The following is an 18,729-nucleotide window of genomic DNA, read 5'->3' as shown; positions in this document are numbered from 1 at the left end:
CAATACCATTGATTAAAGCATATGAATGCTTATTGCAATGCAAACAGTCTTGACATTACATTCCTTTTTGTGGAATTTGGCCTTTCTGTTTCAACAGACTTCGCAGCCGATTCTTAGTGTACAGAACCATTGCATGGCTAGTACTATGGATCCTACTGACACTAAGAATTATTGCAAGGCAATTATTACTAGAATTCGAGTACTCTCAGGGGTCCAGTAAAATCTAGGTTGGGTTTTAAACCATATAATAGAGGGGACTATCCTAAATCTAAGGTTAATTTTTCGGATAGACCGTGGGAACAAAAGAAAGTAGACTACTCTAGATTATGTTTTGATTTTTGTAGAATTAAGGGCCACATAAAAAGTGTTCCAAACTAAAAAACTTGAGAAGGAATGGAAATTCGACGAGCCTGGAACATGAGATATTCAATGTATGTTGTTAACTTGTGTTAACGAAACAAATTATCCTTGTTTGATAAATGTCATTACGGAGGGAAAAAGCCATCCAAATGGAGGTTGATTGTGGTCATTTGTAACAGTTATGCAACATAATCCGCTAAGCAGACGTAAAGTCAATGCTATTTACAACACACTTTTATGCACCGTCCATCCTGACGTCTCAGACGAAAACGAATTCAAAACTTTATGGCCGCAAACATATGGTAGTCATTTAGATTTTGGTACCTTGTATGATTGTGTCAATTGTCACAAAGCAAAAATTTGAAAAGAATTTGAAAATTTCGAAATGTAAATTTGAAAAATAATTCTTGAATGTAACTATTGTTAAATATTTAGATTAGTTTTCTCTAAAGGGGAAAGTGCTGATGTGTACGCCTTCAGTGTACCGTCATGATATTTTCATAACGCACGTCTGTGCTGTCAGATAAGTCTGAACTAAAATTAAAGCAGTCGTGGACTGCATTACAGTTTATATAGGGAAAGAAAATCTTTTTTTTTATTACCGTAATATCTAGTAGTGTGATATTTCTAATTCATTCTCTGGTGTTGGACGGTTTTCGATAGTCTTGGATTCGGACTGCATCTTTGGTTCTTCGGAGGTGAGTTCTAAAAGGATCTGGTTGAATCCTTTTCTGGTGTTTTATTACGGCTCATTACTTGAAGACAACATCTTGAAAAAATGTTGGGCTACTTTTCAATGCATAAATTGTTTAATCGATAACGTCTTTTTCGATACAATTTTCCAACCAATAACCGCCCTTTTTTAATCAGTCTTGAGTCAAATTGGGCATTACATCTCTACAAAACAAACGATTTGTCATACTTAAAATGTGTGCAAAGTTTCATCTAAATCAGAGCAAGTCTATTCTAATTTAGCAACCTTTTCTGTTGTTTATTTCTGGAATTGCACCAATGTTAACAGATCGGCTGAAAAGTTCGTATCGTTTCTATGAGAGGGCGCCACTAGAATTAAATCCATACCATTTTCAGTTAGTACCAACCTTCAAAAGATACGTGTATAAATTTGACAGCTGTCTGATTATGAGTTTGTGAGATATTGCATTTTGAGTGAAGCTACTTTTGTTATTGTGAAAAAAATGGAAAAAAAGGAATTTCGTGTGTTGATGAAACACTACTTTTTGATGAAAAAAAGTGCCGCCGATACCAAAAAATGGCTTGATGAGTGTTATCCAGACTCTGCACCGGGCGAAGCAACAATTCGTAAGTGGTTTGCAAAATTTCGTTCTGGTCATATGAGCACCGAAGACGATGAACGCAGTGGACGTCCAAAAGAGGCTGTTACCGATGAAAACGTGAAAAAATCCACAAAATGATTTTCAATGACCGTAAAGTGAAGTTGATCGAGATAGCTGACACCCTAAAGATATCAAAGGAACGTGTTGGACATATTATTCACGAATATTTGGATATGAGAAAACTTTGTGCAAAATGGGTGCCGCGTGAGCTCACAATCGATCAAAAACAACATCGAATTGATGATTCTGAGCAGTGCTGAAATTGAACGAATTGGGCTTCGAATTGCTCCCTCATCCACCGTATTCTCCAGATTTGGCCCCCAGTGACTTTTTCCTGTTCTCAGACCTCAAGAGAATGCTCGCTGGTAAAAAAAATTAGAAGCAATGAAGAGGTAATCGCTGAAACTGAGGCCAATTTTGAGGCAAAGGACAAATCGTACTACAAAAATGGTATCGAAAAGTTGGAAGATCGCTATAATCGCTGTATTGCCTCTGATGGCAATTATGTTGAATAACAAAAACGAATTTTGGCAAAAAAATGTGTGTGCCGAACTGTTAATTATAATTTTTAGGAAATAATTTACCATGAATAGAAGATACACATTTCAGAAGACTGGAAACAGAAGAGATAGAAGACAAAAGAACCGGAAACAGAAAGCTGAAGACTTAAGATTGAAGACCGAACACTGAAGATTGAAGGCAGAAGACAGAAGACAGAAGACAGAAGACAGAAGACAGAAGACAGAAGACAGAAGACAGAAGACAGAAGACAGAAGACAGAAGACAGAAGACAGAAGACAGAAGACAGAAGACAGAAGACAGAAGACAGAAGACAGAAGACAGAAGACAGAAGACAGAAGACAGAAGACAGAAGACAGAAGACAGAAGACAGAAGACAGAAGACAGAAGACAGAAGACAGAAGACAGAAGACAGAAGACAGAAGACAGAAGACAGAAGACAGAAGACAGAAGACAGAAGACAGAAGACAGAAGACAGAAGACAGAAGACAGAAGACAGAAGACAGAAGACAGAAGACAGAAGACAGAAGACAGAAGACAGAAGACAGAAGACAGAAGACAGAAGACAGAAGACAGAAGACAGAAGACAGAAGACAGAAGACAGAAGACAGAAGACAGAAGACAGAAGACAGAAGACAGAAGACAGAAGACAGAAGACAGAAGACAGAAGACAGAAGACAGAAGACAGAAGACAGAAGACAGAAGACAGAAGACAGAAGACAGAAGACAGAAGACAGAAGACAGAAGACAGAAGACAGAAGACAGAAGACAGAAGACAGAAGACAGAAGACAGAAGACAGAAGACAGAAGACAGAAGACAGAAGACAGAAGACAGAAGACAAAAGACAGAAGACAGAAGACAGAAGACAGAAGACAGAAGACAGAAGACAGAAGACAGAAGACAGAAGACAGAAGACAGAAGACAGAAGACAGAAGACAGAAGACAAAAGACAAAAGACAGAAGACAGAAGACAGAAGACAGAAGACAGAAGACAGAAGACAGAAGACAGAAGACAGAAGACAAAAGACAAAAGACAAAAGACAGAAGACAGAAGACAGAAGACAGAAGACAAAAGACAGAAGACAGAAGACAGAAGACAGAAGACAGAAGACAGAAGACAGAAGACAGAAGACAGAAGACAGAAGACAGAAGACAGAAGACAGAAGACAGAAGACAGAAGACAGAAGACAGAAGACAGAAGACAGAAGACAGAAGACAGAAGACAGAAGACAGAAGACAGAAGACAGAAGACAGAAGACAGAAGACAGAAGACAGAAGACAGAAGACAGAAGACAGAAGACAGAAGACAGAAGACAGAAGACAGAAGACAGAAGACAGAAGACAGAAGACAGAAGACAGAAGACAGAAGACAGAAGACAGAAGACAGAAGACAGAAGACAGAAGACAGAAGACAGAAGACAGAAGACAGAAGACAGAAGACAGAAGACAGAAGACAGAAGACAGAAGACAGAAGACAGAAGACAGAAGACAGAAGACAGAAGACAGAAGACAGAAGACAGAAGACAGAAGACAGAAGACAGAAGACAGAAGACAGAAGACAGAAGACAGAAGACAGAAGACAGAAGACAGAAGACAGAAGACAAAAGACAGAAGACAGAAGACAGAAGACAGAAGACAGAAGACAGAAGACAGAAGACAGAAGACAGAAGACAGAAGACAGAAGACAGAAGACAGAAGACAGAAGACAGAAGACAAAAGACAAAAGACAGAAGACAGAAGACAGAAGACAGAAGACAGAAGACAGAAGACAGAAGACAGAAGACAGAAGACAGAAGACAGAAGACAAAAGACAAAAGACAAAAGACAGAAGACAGAAGACAGAAGACAGAAGACAAAAGACAGAAGACAGAAGACAGAAGACAGAAGACAGAAGACAGAAGACAGAAGACAGAAGACAGAAGACAGAAGACAGAAGACAGAAGACAGAAGACAGAAGACAGAAGACAGAAGACAGAAGACAGAAGACAGAAGACAGAAGACAGAAGACAGAAGACAGAAGACAGAAGACAGAAGACAGAAGACAGAAGACAGAAGACAGAAGACAGAAGACAGAAGACAGAAGACAGAAGACAGAAGACAGAAGACAGAAGACAGAAGACAGAAGACAGAAGACAGAAGACAGAAGACAGAAGACAGAAGACAGAAGACAGAAGACAGAAGACAGAAGACAGAAGACAGAAGACAGAAGACAGAAGACAGAAGACAGAAGACAGAAGACAGAAGACAGAAGACAGAAGACAGAAGACAGAAGACAGAAGACAGAAGACAGAAGACAGAAGACAGAAGACAGAAGACAGAAGACAGAAGACAGAAGACAGAAGACAGAAGACAGAAGACAGAAGACAGAAGACAGAAGACAGAAGACAGAAGACAGAAGACAGAAGACAGAAGACAGAAGACAGAAGACAGAAGACAGAAGACAGAAGACAGAAGACAGAAGACAGAAGACAGAAGACAGAAGACAGAAGACAGAAGACAGAAGACAGAAGACAGAAGACAGAAGACAGAAGACAGAAGACAGAAGACAGAAGACAGAAGACAGAAGACAGAAGACAGAAGACAGAAGACAGAAGACAGAAGACAGAAGACAGAAGACAGAAGACAGAAGACAGAAGACAGAAGACAGAAGACAGAAGACAGAAGACAGAAGACAGAAGACAGAAGACAGAAGACAGAAGACAGAAGACAGAAGACAGAAGACAGAAGACAGAAGACAGAAGACAGAAGACAGAAGACAGAAGACAGAAGACAGAAGACAGAAGACAGAAGACAGAAGACAGAAGACAGAAGACAGAAGACAGAAGACAGAAGACAGAAGACAGAAGACAGAAGACAGAAGACAGAAGACAGAAGACAGAAGACAGAAGACAGAAGACAGAAGACAGAAGACAGAAGACAGAAGACAGAAGACAGAAGACAGAAGACAGAAGACAGAAGACAGAAGACAGAAGACAGAAGACAGAAGACAGAAGACAGAAGACAGAAGACAGAAGACAGAAGACAGAAGACAGAAGACAGAAGACAGAAGACAGAAGACAGAAGACAGAAGACAGAAGACAGAAGACAGAAGACAGAAGACAGAAGACAGAAGACAGTGGACAGAAGACAAAAGACAGAAGACAGAAAATGTTTAGTTATAACTTCTTTCCGGTTTTCTTTCCTATGTTGAACTAATTGAAATTTAAAAACGTCCTGCACCCGATACCGCATCAGCAGCTGCTGAGTCGTGGATGCGATTGAGAGCTTTCTCTCCGTACCGGCAAAGAACATCAATACCGTATGGTTGCAAAATTTATCACTACGCCCGTGGGCTTTCCGTTCGTCCTACAGACGTTCGACGTTGTGTTCACGAATAAATCCAATTTCGATTTACAAAATCTCAATTATCGAACTCAACGCGACGAGTTCGTTCGGGGCAAGCGGGTCCCGCCGCTTAGAAGGATGGACCCAGCCGGGTCGAACCGACGATGTCGCCTGCGGAAAGAATAAATAATTTGTGCCAACAGAGCTTCAAACCAGCTTGGAAACGGGGAGGAAATTTCCCCGAAATTGCCTCAGCGACACATTGCGACCATGCAGGAATATGAAGCATATTTTTTCGGCTTGAAACTTGGTACCAAGTGAGTGGGTTTAGCCAGCTGAAAGGAGTCGCGAATATTTATGACCGTTGTTTGTGCTCTATACATTGTGTCCACCGCAGCTCGGGAATACACCCGATGACTATCGAGTATGTTGATTTACTTTTCTTTTCGGAAGCTGGGGGATATTTCAGATAACCACTTAAGATCGACGAAGAATTAGAATGAATAATGATTTCGCGGTCCAACGGTAAGCTCAGAAGATGCGTTTGTTTGAGCCGAAACCGGATAAGTCTTATCAAGCCAGCCATGGTTGCAAAGTATTTTTCCATCAATAATAGTGATTTATTGTTAGAAGAAATACTTCTTAATTATTGTTACTAATTTGCCAAAAGTAGCCACATTGGAAGCCCAATAACTAATTAAAACGCCGAATGTCATGAAATTTAGAAGGATGAAATTTCATGGCATGTCTATATTGAACACTGGAAAGATTATCAATCAGTGACGCCTTTCTATCTGTCAAACTGGGAATTATTAAAGGCCGTGTTAATGTCACATAGTATTATAATCGAGTTCCAACAAATTAATCGATGCAATCTTCTTTAATCTGTTCGTTAGTAGCTTAGTTTATAAGTTCCTCTCATCCATTTTACGTGAAAATTAGGTTTATAACTTTCTCTACAACAAAAATCGCATAATATCAAGGACAAATGATACCACCCTAATGATAATTACAAAATTGTATGAATTATAGAGATGAAAAGTTACCACTTGTGACACCCATCTAAAATTTCAGCAATGTCAAATTTAATCATAATCAAATAAAGTAATATTCATTCCAAAAATGAATAACACAAAGACTGACAACTCATACATTATACATTCAATTTGGACAATAATCAAACCTTTTTAACCGACTCATATAAATTACCAAATCCTTCGACCTACGACTATTTTCCATTCTGGCATTAGATGATAGTAAAGTTTCACCCGCCAAATTGATCACGTGAGCAAACAATGCTAGTTTGACAGCGTTTTCGTGTTTCTGCAGAACTGATTTGGAATGATTCATAAAGTAGCCGAAACGAATTATTATTAATAAGGTTAAATATTCCAGTGTAATACCAGTGAAAACAAATATCGTTTAAATCGTTATTAGCGAAAGACCCATGGGAAAAGCTGAATACATTTGACATGTATTCAGCAACCCAGTAAATCCGAACATCGGACGCATCGTGCAAGAAAGCTTTTGATTGCTTTTCGAGCTTACATAGTGTATCGGTAGAACAATAGAGTGAAGAATTACCAAAGCAGAGAGCGGATGTCTGATACTCAGGGGGTGGGATATATCGGGGTTGGATTTCCGACTCCGAACATAGGGCCAGAGTTTTTCTGGCCCTAAGAGTCGAATGACCTTAAGGTTAAAGCCTCTATGATCGAAACAAAAGAATATATTTCACACCTTATCCGGGAGACGTCGGCTCGAAAATGCCTTGTTTGATGTTCCTTCGCTCTGTTCCTATAGCGATACATAATGTAAACATAAAACTTTTTTAGGTCGACGCGGTTGATGCAAATGGTGCAAAATTGTCCGATGGCGGGTCGATCGAAGCGCTACGATCGGCCCCATATCGTGCTCAATCGGTCCGATAATCGGGCCGATGATCGGACTTATACAGGTCGACAAATTTCACTGGGAAGCGGCATCGAATCAAGGTTAGATGATAGAAATCATTGCTTGTGTGCAAGTGTTCCGTTCAATTTATCGAAAGCAAGCTCTCGTGCAAAACATCGCGTTCGTCTCGAACGTTAGCGATGTTTTGTTTCAATCTTGGATGCAACTTTGAAATGTATTATTTATCGATTCGCGAGAAGGCATTAGGAGAAAATGGGTTAAACCGAATACCCCGGCTAAACGATAAGGGAAATAGAAGAAATCGAAATCACTGTCCTTTTTCATAATATACCTTCCTATAACGTTAGTTTTACCATAAAGTAATACGGCTTACAAGCTAAAACAGAATCAAAACCACACTGCACAAAAATTAAATTTTAAATTTTAAAGTGACTACACATGTGTCAATTTGTAAAAACGTGATTCGATAAGTTAAAGATTTTTACAAGAATGACCTAAATTTGAGTCAGACATACTCAGCCTTTCATGAAGGAAGGTAATCTGTATCGGTGGGCAAAAAATTTTAGTCGAAAATCTGGATAATAATTGGAAACATAACCTAGATAAATTTACATGAAATGAAATTGAATTCGCCAGATCGAGCCTTTTTCTTTGCTTGATTTTGATATTGAACACTGAGAAAAAATTAAAAATACCCTAATTAAGCTGAAATTGACTTCGAAACAGACACAATATTTATTTTTACATGTTAGAAGATGTAATGCTCTGTCATCATTCAAGAAATTACGGCATGATTGAATTTATGTTAAGAATAAGTTTCATATTTTCTAAAATAGTATCCTTATTTGTATATAACATAGTAAAAGTATCTCGAAATTATGGTTTGAAGACTAACATTACAATCTAAGAAGATACCCCGGTAACCAATAAGCACATACTAATGCCACATTATGACGCAATTAATCGCTAGTTGGCATTTCAATCGCACTTGAGACTGAATTAAGGCCGACTTTGGCAAAATATACGGCTATTTATAGTTATGCTTATTTATGGCTGGAGTGCATACTGAAAGCTGAATTCTGATTGATTTACAACAGATGAGCTTTCAGATTGCAGATATAGAGCTAGAAGCATTTTTGGTGCTCATAAGAGGTTATTTTAATGCCATTATTAGTGCTTATTGGTTACCTGGGTAGCTTCCATTCGTATGTTTCACAGGAAATGAATTTACACGACGTGTAAATCAATAGTACTAAGAAATAGACATCAGGTGAATCGAAAATCTGATTCAAAGCCATGATCGATGTAAAATTAAATTGGAATGCATTTATTTTTCAATGAACAAGACTGTATCTTCAAAATACGCTTGGTTTTGCTTTGAAAGCATATTGAACATTGAATATGTGCATAAAAATCAATGTAAATATACAAAATATATTTATCTGTGTTCTACTCTAGTTTACTGTAATATGCTTGATAATCTTTTCCTTTTACTATTTGCCGAACATATTAACATTCAATATTAACAAAGTAAATAAAAGAGACCGTTACAATGAATGCAAGGAAAAGTGAACAAAAGCAAGTTATTTACATACACACCAAAAATATTTGAATAATACAGGTGACTTAATTCCTCATACGATGTAACTCATAAAGACCTAATCTATCAAACGACGGAAAATTTCATTTGTAATGACTTAATGTTAGATTAGCTTGAATTTTACTGGTTTCGACTGTAACTTGCATTCTGCTGGCAGGTGTGACTGTATGCATTCAAATGCTTCTTTTACCAGTCATGCAGATGTGTGCTTCTGTGGCTCAGTCGAATAACAGACGTACTTGCGATCCAATGATTCTCGGTTCAAGTCGCGGCAGTTGCCATTAGTGTTCTTTTTCTATTTCAACGAATTTCATGTCATGGAGTTTTAGACACAATATTAAATGTTCTTCCACTTGAATTTGCGTGAACTGCGACGCTCCATTTTTTGTGCATCTAATAAGATGTAAAATCACAGGGATTTTTTAAAGTGTGTATAGAATCATTCCTAGCGATTACTATTCGTTGATGAATCCGTTTATTCAATGACAGATCTACTCCTTAGCAAGTTAAAAAATCAAGACAATACTACCACAACGTGAAGAAACTACACCAAATTTTAGTCATCTAGAGGTTTGGTTCCAAGGAACCGGTTTGTACTTATTTAGGGCACATGACTCGTTTTATCTATTTTTTTGACGAGAATACGTCTTACTTTACACTGGGGTGCTTTTTCAAAATTCACTGTGTACAAGAATGGGCAGAACTTAATCGTGAATATCTCTTGTTGTATTTACTGCAGCAACAAAAAATTTTCTCCGTGCCATCGGAAATATGTATGAGTGGTATAAATTATAAAAAAGGGCGGGTGGGTAATGTCAGAGACATAACTGGATATCGTGAATACGAAAACTACTGACATGTTCCTCAACATTTCCGAATATCAATTAGTTGATCAATTGTATGAATTATGCAAGCATTCCCGTTTTCCACATTTTTCGCAAAAACAAAGAAGCCTTCACGTGATCTAGATTACTGTGAATTTCACCCAGCGAAAAGTGCAAAACTCAAATCAAACAGTTCTAGATTTGCATTAAACTGAGGATATTTCCCTTCGATTTGCGAGCAAGAAATCCTAATAGTTCTTTAGAAAACTTTTAGAGCTATTAGAACGGCTGATTTTGTGTATTGCTCTCCACCGTTGCTTTTTCACCAATGCAAATGACTGGCAGCTGTGACGTAATCGCTCTTGTCGGAAGCGAAACTAGCTTTGCAAACGACACAAAATACATCTGCTCGCAGTGGCGATAGAATCCAAACTGATCCAATTTTTGTCGAGAGGCGTGTTTTTACCTGATTTCGTTTGTAGCTTTTTCACTAATGGGCGATCCTAATGGCTATAAAAATAGCCGCATACAGAATTTTAATGTTGATTATTTCATTTCGGATTTGCATTTCATTGAAAGAAACTATCCGGATGCTGTACGGGATTCATTTCTGCCTTTCAGAAGGACCAAATTGTGGAATTCACTACGATATTACACACTGTTCGGAACATTTTCTCGAACTATTCGTTGTACACCCAAACCTCCTTTTACGAACCTTATATATGTATGTATGTATGCTTACCCACTCACTCGTCTGCATATATGTGTAAATATTTATACATATAAATGATCGCTTTCACTTCACCAATATTTATATGTATTAATAAACACAAATATTTGCACACATGTGTACTTATATTAATACATATATACATATATAAGTTACGTAAATTGAGGTTTGGGTGTACAGCAGCAGATATTTTGTTCTCTTCCTCAGAACGCGTTCTGATTGGCTGGTGTTGACATGGGTCAAATGAGACAGGTTTTTCAATAGTGTACTATTGAAATACTTCAATGCTTTTGCTATAACACATGGATCAATAAGTCCCGAGACTAACAATGGAAACAACATTTTTTTTGCAAAATTTTTTTTTATTCATCAACATAATCACCTTCTAGGGTGATATAATGGTTCCAACGTTTTTCCAATTTTTCAATACCATGTTTATAAAAAAATTTATCTTTCGCTTCAAAATAAGCTTCAGATCACCAAAGAGCCAGTAATCACTGGGGGCTGAATCTGGCGAGTATGGGGGGTGGGGAAGCAGATCAAAGCCCAATTCGTTCAATTTCGTCATTGTTTTCATCGATTTGTGGTAGGGTGCATTTTGTTCCATCGAAATCGCGGCACCCACTTGGAAAAAACCAGGACGCATCCTTGCTATTCTGGCGTGAATTGGTTTCTTGTCACTTGTCTGTGTTGTACCGACAGAAGCGAATCCACCTAACTGTCCAGAGTTGCGACCTATCGAGCGGTATTTGGCTATCGTTGTTTATATAGAAAGAACTCTCTCAACAAGCTACAACTCTAGAAAAAAAAGTCGGTAATCTTGCACAAAAGCAGCTAAATAGATTGAAGAGAAGACTGCACAGGCCTTAACGGCAGGAGTAAACTCAAGAGTTCGTAGTTTCTTCATGCAGTCTTATTTAGTAACTGCAATTAGTTTTAAGATGACCAATAATGCACAATTGAATGAATTAAAAGTACGTCTTGGATTGAACTAAGGAGTGTATCGATAAGTAGTTAGCAACATTCAAACGGTTATTACTCTGAAATGGCTTAATTTTTTGCAGCGTGTTTTGCGGCGACATGCTTGTTTACATGTCAGTAACAGCTGCGCAATCGATTGGTTTCGGTACGGTTTATCGTTTCAATGATGAGTCGAATTGATCCGGAAACATGAAAGAAAATTCTGCCCACTTGGTGCTCAGAAAGTGGTGTCACGTACAACGAAATTGCAAAACGGGTGAAAGTGCACCACACCAGTGTCAAAAATACTATCGAGAAGTTCGGTAAGACCCTTTCCATGAAGGATTTGCCCCGATCCGGTAGGAAAACGGGTCCCAGCCAGCCCAGCCGGGACTCAAAAGTGGTTGAGTACATCAGGAAAAACCCATCGGCGTCGACGAGGGATTTGGCCAAGCAGTTCAACACCAGCATCGGGATGATTCAAAGGATCAAAGTTTGGAACTCCCTGAAAACGTACAAGAAACAGAAGGTGCCGACAAAGTCCCTGGTACAGCCAGTTCAGGCCAAAACAAGAGCGCGACAACTGTATAATCGGATTCTACAGAATAAAGTCGGATGCATCCTGATCGATGACGAAACCTAGGCCAAGGAAGACTCTCGAGCGCTGCCCGGACCGCAAAATTCTACGAAACCGGTGTACCAGGACCTGGACGACGCTGACACCACGGTGGCGATGAGAAAGTTTGGGCAGAAGGTGTTGGTCTGGCAAGCAATTTGTACCTGTGGTTTGCGGTCGTCGATTTTCTTCACGAAGGGCACAATTAACGCCAAGGTGTACGAAGGAGGATGTTTGAAGAAGAGAATGCTGCCACTGTACAAAAAGCATAAGGCTCCTCCTCTCTTCTGGCCAGATTTGGCTTCAGCCCACTACGCCAACTCCATTCTACAATGGTTGTCAAAAAATAATGTACAATTCGTGGAAAAGGACATCAACCCATCGAACTGCCCGGATCTTCGACAATTGAAAGGTATTGGGCAATTGTCAAGCGGCACTTTCGGAAGGAAGGTACAGTGTCCCAAAACATGCAGGAGTTCAAAAAAAAAACTGCACAGCTGCCACCAGGAAACTCACAAAAGTAACTGTGCAAAATTTAATGAAGAATGTCAAGTCCAAAGTGCAAGCGTTTCACAGAAACTAGGATTTTCTTCAATATGATCAGTGGAATGCATAAAAATGTAATTTTTCTACAATATATCGAAAACTCAAACTTTTATTCAATAATCAATGTTGCTAAATTCTTTTCGATACACTCCTTAATAACACATTTGTTTTACTCCAAATTTAATCTGTTTTGTCCCGAACAAACCTTAATGACAGATGGAAGCCAAAAGTAGGACATTTATTTTGAACACCGATGAAGAAAAACTACTGAGCTCAAAAATAGCGAAATCGTTACGTTCGCCGAGATCTACGGCGTTCAGTGTCCTCAAATGTTTCCGTGAGCGATAATCTATTGTTTGGAATTAGTTAATGACGTACTGGAACATACGTATCGGCATCTGCATTGGAAAGCACAGCTAGAGTAAACTCAGGTATCGTTGTCATAAAAGGCTCAGAACTTGTAAAACCGCACTTAAAAAATGCATATTTTTATATTTTGTTTATGTGTTAGTAATCGAGCATTAAAGTGACTTTAAAAAAACATCGAAAAAAAATTTCTTGAAAGTTATTGTAAAATGAAATTTTTTGTCCCTGTTTAACAAAATTATACCATTCATAAACAAATAAAAATAACTGAATGAAACTTTCACAGATTGCAGTTAATGCAACTTTAAAAAAAATCAAATTATTTAAATTTTTTTTACCTTTAAATATTACGGAGAAAAATATCATAATATCAGAAAACATCGCAGAATCTAAATCCGTTGAAAAAATTGTGGACCAGCACTTATGTCAACGTTCATTGGAAAACTCTTTGAGCGTTGACAAATTTTGTCTGATTTTGTTGAAAAAGTTATGACAAATTCCATTCCACAATAAGTATCAGAAAATTTTTGTTCGATATTTCTTTCGAAAAGTCAACCAAATTATAAACACTTGAACAAAAAATAAAAATAGTCATTTTTTCTGGGCGATTTTACGAATTCTGACCCAAAATACTATTCGTCAACGCGAAGATAGTGGATCTTGTCATTTCAATAATCTACCTATCCTGCTACTAAAACTAAATCAAATCGGCAAAACATGCCATCAGAAGTTATAACGAGAGATTCTCAAGACGTACCCAGGATGCTTAATGATGAACGACAAAACGTTTGTAAATGTGGACTTAGAGTTGCTCTCCGATTAAACATTTTGCAAGGCCACGGTTCAAGGTGATATTCCCAACAGATATATACCCGTTTAGTTAGCGATTTGCAACTGCGGAAAAAAATCAAGTCTTTCCACCTTCTGTGACGTTTGAATCATATAAAAATCTGAAACATCTAGAAAATCTCTCAGTTTTTCGGAATAACCTTAAAAATCTGTAATTTTCTATACAGTGTTTGAAAATCTATGATCAGTGATACAGAATCTGTGTATTAAAACTGATTGAAAAATCTCTAGTTTTACAAAAAAGTCTTTGAATTAGGGTAAGCCTGACCCAAAGCACTTGTAAAATTTTGATAAAATTTGGCTAGCTGTCGTTACAGTCGAGAGCCATTTTAATAGTACTGTTAAGACCGGGATTTTATCGGAATGTACCTCATTTTTATCGGAATGTACCTCAAACTACCTAATTAAATTTCGACTGATAGAGAAATATTGAACAAAATGAGTGACGGGGTGCTTCAGGTTTGAAGCAAAATAGCCACTGAAGACTGTCCCAGAAAGTATGGACGCAACCAAAAACCGCTGCCATTTCGCAATGGTCAGAGTCTGTCAATATTTATGGCTGCGTTCTGTTGTTTACACTCTTCTCTAACCACTTCGTTTCCATTAGTTTGTTTCGAAATGCGTGGACTTTCAGCAGAACAACGTCAAAAAATTGTGTACAAATGGTGCACAGAACGCGGACTGTCACTGAGAAAGATAGCAAAAATGGAATAAGTAAGTGAAAAAGCCGTGCGAAATGCAATCAGGAAGTTCGGTGAGGATTACACCTTTGAGGATAAACCGAAAACGGGTCGAAAAAAAGGTCCAGCTAACCCTCAGTTGGATAAACGTATACTGAAGGCGTTCGAGCAAAAGAAGGAGGTTTCAGTTCGGGATGTGGCCAAAAAAGTGGGCACTTCGAAGTTAAATGTTCTTCGTGCTAAAGAACGTTTGAATCTTCGAACCTAAAAGAAACAGAAACAATCAAAACGTAGTCCGAAACAAGAAGCATCGATCAGGCCGAGGGTTCGAAAGCTGTACAATACGATTCTTGTTGGAAATTTGAACTGGATAATCATGGACGACGAAACCTACGTGAAACTCGATTACAAATCCTTGCCGGGACCACAATATTATACGGTGCAAGAAGGGCAAGTGTTAAACCAGTCCGAGATATCGATTGAAGTCGGAAAATTTGGTAAGAAAGCTATGGTCTGGCAAGCAATTTGTAGCTGCGGTAAGATTTCGAAACCCTTCATCACCACTGCTTCAATGAACAGCGAAATATACATCAAGGAATGTTTACAAAAACGACTTCTACCCATGATTCGAAGCCACAAGGATCCTGTTGTCTTCTGGCCTGATCTTGCTTCTTGCCACTACTCGAAATCAACGGTAGAATGGTATACTACCAAAAATGTCACTTTCGTCCCAAAAGACATGAATCCACCAAATTGCCCACAACTTCGACCAATTGAGGAATTTTGGGCATTAACGAAGGCATATCTTAGGAAACATGTCTCGGCAGCCGAAACCATTCAACAGTTCGAAAAAGATCGGAAAAAAGTGTCAAAACTTGTCGCCAAGAAGTCTGTACGACATTTAATGAGAAACGTTCGCAAGAAGGTGCGCCAGCTAGTCTTCAATGGCTAAGTAGCAAATGTTGAGAATAATATTCTGTTATTGTAGTCTAATATTATCAGTATATCAAATAAAATTTGAACATCTAACACTTGTGAATTATTCACAGCGAAATCAAAGTGCGTCCATACTTTCTGGTACAGTCTTTAAAGTTGACGAACAGAATGTCAAGAGGATAAAGCGAAGTACTTAAAAATAACTTATATCTCGTCGTAACAATCCAGCGACCGAGTTGTTGAAATACGTTCAGATATTAGGTAAATCTAGCTTGAAACGCTGTCTACTAAACAAACAACATTGTAATGACTTTTATCTTTCATCAAAACTGCCAATAAACAATTTCGGATTCAAGGTTAAAGTAACACAGCAGTAAATAGTTTGCCATTTCTATCAACTAGCAAAGCTTATTTTTGCCATTAACAGTCAACTCGGTAAGAAATGGGTGCAATCTGCCTTTTTCCCACACCTATCACCACAAACATCGTCCTTGGGCGGAGTCGATCCCAAGGAACTGGCATCTATCCGACAGCTGCAAGTGCTCACTTTCATGTTCCACTTTTCCTCGTCAAGTCGAAAGCGTGCTCAACTCGAATAACATTCATTCATTTTATTGACACTCATTCCAAGGAACAATTCGCACCAATGCAAACGAGGATTGCCTTTTTTCCAATTTATTGATACACATCACACCACCACCACCCATCGCTCCCAACATTGTAGAAGGTGAGACATGCACCCAAACTACACGATCATGGTTTCTGCATTCCGCTCAACTTGGTCGGAAAATTGCTTGTCATACTTTCGGTCGCATATTGCCTGCTGCATGCGATGTGAACATAGATGTCAGAGAACATAGACAATGTACAGAATGTGGCTTCTGTTATTGTCGAATAATCACTTCACTGTCACGTTATTCTGAGCGAAGACGAATGAAATCCTCCTCCCTCCGAAGGAAATTTACTCCTGTGTAAATAAGACAAAGAAATCACGAACTGTGACACGCAACGGACATTGCTTTTTTGCCAGGACTTTTACAGAAAGCCGTTCGTATTCGAACAAAAGCGTAAATAAATGACATTTTTTGGGACCTGTAAATTTATCACTACTTACCTAAAGTCTTGGAAAAAATTAAACATAATTTCTTGGTAGATGACACAACGCTCTTATTATGTGCATCTACAGGGATGAAAATTTACACCCTTATTTTTAAGTGTGTAGCATACTCTGCTCAAAATTAATACTTTTTTCAATAGTTTTTCTACATAGCTTTCATGCTTTTAAGTCTGTTTGTACTTTTGAGAGAACTGAAACGTGAAACCTATTGAATCAGATATTCACCACATGTAAGGTAAGTATTAATAAAATTTTTGATGAATGTTTGCAAAAATCGAATCAGCAAGTGACAGTTTCGTATTGTTTTTTTTACCTATCAGGTCTATGTATGAAACAAAACCTAAAATCATCAACTATCGGCTAGTACTGAAAAACTAAGGATAGAAGATATAATCGCACCACAGTAATCAGAAATCGTTTTACCACAAATACGCATATAATTCGTATATTTAGTAAAAGAACAACCCTTTTATCAGGGCGGTGGACAAAAATTCGCGAACGTTTCAAAAGAACTAGTTCTTCTGGAAGGATGAGTGAGCAAAAGTTTTAGAAATTGTATTAAAATCTGTATATTTCAAAACAGTCGTAGTTTTTAAGAATGTAGTAGAAGTTGTATATATTAAGCGACCTTTGAAAAAGTACTCAAAAGGGACCGATTGTTACTTTAATAAAAGCAAAAAAGTCATTCCATTCACTATTAAGGAATTTGTTGCCAACTAAATAAAATTTTTTGCTCTCCAATAGTTTGCGCAGCTAGAAGAACTTTATTCTAATTTCCGCCACAGCTCAGGGTGGCGAAAATGGTAAACGCGTATGTTTTTGCGATATTCATCAGTGTATCAGTTTTGAGTCTGTTAGCATTTTCGACGAACTTTGGACTATTATTTTTTTATTTTTTCGATCTGTTGCATAGCTGCAAAATATAAAGGTTTATTGCCCCCTAGATCAAAATGGAGAAATATTGGTTAAAAATGTTACTACCTTAAAAAATGCAGATTTTTTGAAAATTGTGCAAATATATCGTTTAAATAATGTTGGACTGGAAGTGAAAATTGGAATCAAGTATGTAAAATTGCTTTATTTTAACTTTTTTACAATATTCAAGAACCACATTTTGTTACTGATAGCTTATTTTTGTAAAATACCTACATTTTTGCCTTTTTCATATAGAAAGGCTATACAATCACTGTGATAACCGACTTGTGAAAGGGAACTCGGAGGGCCAAATTTCATATACCATTCGATTCAGCTCGACGATCTGAGCAAATGTCTGTATGTGTGAGTGACAAATATTTGTAACTCACTTGGCTGAACAGATTTTCATCACTTTAGACTCAATTGGAAGGTCTTAAGATGCCATAAGAATATTCCAATTTTCATTTGGATATAACCTCTGGTTGCGAAGGATCAATTTTAGGAATATTTTTTTCATATATTGAGTTTTCTTTATACCATTTTCAGATAGCACTCAAATCAATCGGACCAACCGGTTTTGAAATAGTTTTGAGTTTTCTCAATAGTTAGGTTAGGGACAAAATTGTGAACTGATATAATGTGAATTATCCTTTTTGATTATGAACAATGCTTGCGCAAAATTTGCGTCAAATAAAGAAAATAAAAAACGGCCTTCGAATTTATATAGAATTTTTAATATAATAGGAAGGTTGAAATAAAAATATTAGAAAGAAAATAACAGATATGCATATTTTTATTTCTTAGTTATGTTCCATTTAATTTTTCCTGTGTATAATTTGTTTGAAGTTTCCAATCGATTTCCTACAAAAGAGGTTTTACCGATTTCTTATAAAAGCATTTCAATCCATTTACAACACTAGTTTTGTACAACTAACTGTTTCCAAGTACCAACGATTTGCAGGAATTGCATGCAAAAATCCATTAGTTCTTTTTGAAAATCAGTCGTGAGTCGTACCGGTTTCTCTACCCTAGACAAATTAATGGTTTGCCATACTGGAGACATGTACAAACGTGTTTAATCCACATCGGAACAAATCGATCCTAACTTTGTCAGTTT

This window comes from Malaya genurostris, chromosome 2 (genome assembly GCF_030247185.1).
Source record: "Malaya genurostris strain Urasoe2022 chromosome 2, Malgen_1.1, whole genome shotgun sequence".
Lineage (NCBI taxonomy): Eukaryota > Metazoa > Arthropoda > Insecta > Diptera > Culicidae > Malaya > Malaya genurostris.
The sequence above is the reverse complement of the archived record's forward strand: the minus strand, read 5'-3'. Positions refer to the sequence as shown.